At 40.4% G+C, this 2,831-nt stretch overlaps 1 long non-coding RNA gene across 1 annotated transcript; it reads right to left on the bottom strand.

Moving 5' to 3' along the window:
• Positions 1 to 1,571: 1,571 nt before the first annotated feature.
• On the bottom strand, positions 1,572 to 2,553 carry LOC144339871 (uncharacterized). Its single transcript, XR_013415405.1, has 2 exons — positions 2,412 to 2,553; positions 1,572 to 2,316 (listed from the first exon to the last, which is right to left on the bottom strand). It is a non-coding gene; the product is annotated as an uncharacterized LOC144339871 (long non-coding RNA).
• Positions 2,554 to 2,831: the final 278 nt, after the last annotated feature.

The raw sequence follows: 2,831 nt of genomic DNA, 5'->3' as shown, positions 1-2,831 counted from the left end.
CCTGAGGCTCAATCCCAAATGCCAGTCTCCCTTCCTGCACCCTCAAGTGCACCTGTCTGGCTTGAAAACAAATTCCCTGTATTCGGCCTCAAGCTAAGCTAACCAAGCAAACAATTCCTTTTAGCTAGGCCTCTGCTTTGTTCCAGGGCTTGCGTTTTACCGGGGGGGGGGGGGGGGGGGGGGGGGGCCACGGCCCTGGAGCCAGCCTCAGGGGTGAGATTTCTTCTTCTCATGAAGGAAGCAGTGTTGAAAGCAAAGTATTTGATTCCTGTTTTTGAGGCCTAAACATTTAACTGTAAAGTCTGTAGTGTTCTGGAATTCTGGCTGTGGTATGTATCAAGCTACGAAAACAACATGCCATCTTGTCTCTCCATGTAACACAGAGGTACAGAGAGGCTGAGATAAAGAAACACATAAATAGGTGGTTAGCTGTGATAGTAAAACAAGGGAACCACTGGGAGAATTTCCGTGCTACTGGAAATTAGAGCTGCCACCGTATAAAAGCTGCATACATTTTGACTTGATATCACCATCAGTTAAGCAGTGGTTATAACATTTTGTCCCTGGAAATGTATAAAGTTAAGAGACTACTTGTTTTTCCAGGAGACAGCTTTCTGAAAAACGTTAAAGCAGATTTTCATAAACAAACTATCAGGCACACACCTATTTTTTTCTATAGCAATTATCACTTTTTACCACAATAGATGTACTTATTTACTTATTTTTTGCACTTACTATTTATTGACTGTTTTATATAAATTTACGTAATTTACCTATTTGGTGCATTTATTGATTATTGACTCTTTCCCTCTACTACAATGTGTACAATGTGTAGTTCTTTGAGGCAGATGGAGATCAGTGCATGTGGTAGGTGTTGCTGCTGCTGTGGTTGTTGGCCCGGGACACAGCTGAAAACTCAACCCAGGTCTTCCTGGCTCCACATCTGGAGCTCTATTTTCTCCCCAACTCTAGCTGTGCAGGCGTAGGGCGCCAACCCTAATTCTTTATCACCCTAAAGGTGTTACAGGACTTTTTAACTCACAAACAGGGAAGAGACTCTCCCTTTACCAAGCCTCTTCTATTGCGGTTCTCAGTTGCTGTGATGTTCTCCACGCAGACATGCCCTGATCTACTATTTCAACCTTAACATTTCTCAACCGCTAATAAATTTTAGTTTAGTTTTGAATCCCAAGCACCCAGGACACTGGGATAGTGATCAAGGAGGAAAGGCAAGTCCTAACCTTTCTAATGAAGGAACAAGAAAACGAAAGCCCAACCCTTTATTGTAAATCATTACGGGGTGCCCAAATCAAACACAAAATGTAATTTTACATTTTACATAAAATTGGGTGCTACTTTTGAATACCACTGGGTGCTTGGAATTCAAACATAAACCAAATCCCTGCATTAATTGCCCATAGAAATTGACCCTGTAATCGATATCCCTCTGAAAATTTACACTAGATCTCTAGCTTTATGCTTTGAATCAATCTTACATTGAACTCGCAACCTGACACCAGTTTCTGGTGTTTGTCTTTAAGATAAGCAGGCATAGGGTCTATACTACTCCAGGTCTCCAGAGTTTTTATTAAAAGTGTCTTATCTTACATGTACTATAAGTGAACAGGTGCTCACATCCCATAGTGCACTGGGAAAAGTATCCTTGAGTGCAAAATGTCACAGGTTGTACAAATCCCATTGTTATTTCAAGGAGACTCCTCACTGCATTCCTAACCAAAAAGCCAAATTGAATTATTATAGAATTCTGGAATAAATCTCCTAATCCTTTCACAAATCTCTGTCAATCTGCTACCATCTGACCACACTGGTGTACTATCCACCCATGTGGAGACTCTTACTCAGACAGATCATTGGAGATTTTTAGTCAGAGTATAATTTATGTGCCAAGTCAAAATATCTATCTGGAAAATATTACAAAAAGTCAATATAACGAAAAGCTTTCCCTTGTCTCTTTCTTGAAATTCTTCTCTAGCTTAACCCAATTTCCTAAGTCACTTAGAGGCCTTTAAACAAAATGAAATCTTAATGATGTCTCTGCCATGAATAATTAATTGTTGGTGTACAATCTTCTCAACAAAATCCATTCTCATTAGATTAGAGGTTTCCGCAAGATACATGAGTTCATTATGGACATTTTTACATTCTTCTTGTATCTTTCTTTCTTTGTCCATTTTATCTGTGCTGTGATCTGGGATTCCATCACCCTGACAGCCTTCCAAAGAGAAGCAGTCGTCAGGCAATTAAAGACCTTTGAGAAGTGGTAAAGTCTTCCTGCTTTAAAACATGGCAGCGTCACTGGACAGGAAACAATGAACAGTGAACGCTTGAACTGACCATGGTGGTTTGGTCTTTCAGTGGGAAAGAGGAGGATCTAGGGACGATAGGCTTACCTGTCCTCTTAGAAACTTCTACATCCATTGGTCTTCCGTCTCATAAGAAAGCCTTGAAGACCAGAAAGTCCTGGGAAGAAAGGAACATTGCACCAACCCAACCTCTTGTGGTTTCTTTTCAGATGCTGAAATGCAAGATCATAGACACAATGGAGAAACTTTAGAGGCCATTTACTGCTCATTGGACAAATAGCTGGACACTGCCATGAGTTACAGGTCTAGCCACTGTGCTTTTATGAACTTCATCCCCATCCCCTTCCCAATCCCTCCTTTTCATTCTTCCCTCCTCCATCCTCACATACAAATGTGTTCAATTGTTCCAACTGTATTGCTGAACCAAGTTAGATTTATTAAATCTGTGTTTGAATTTAAAAACCTAATCTGGAAGAAGAAAAGAATCTCAAACACGTTTGAATTTTT

The sequence above is a fragment of the Macaca mulatta genome, chromosome 3 (genome assembly GCF_049350105.2).
Source record: "Macaca mulatta isolate MMU2019108-1 chromosome 3, T2T-MMU8v2.0, whole genome shotgun sequence".
Classification (NCBI taxonomy): domain Eukaryota; kingdom Metazoa; phylum Chordata; class Mammalia; order Primates; family Cercopithecidae; genus Macaca; species Macaca mulatta.
This window is presented reverse-complemented; position numbering and strand designations above follow the sequence as displayed.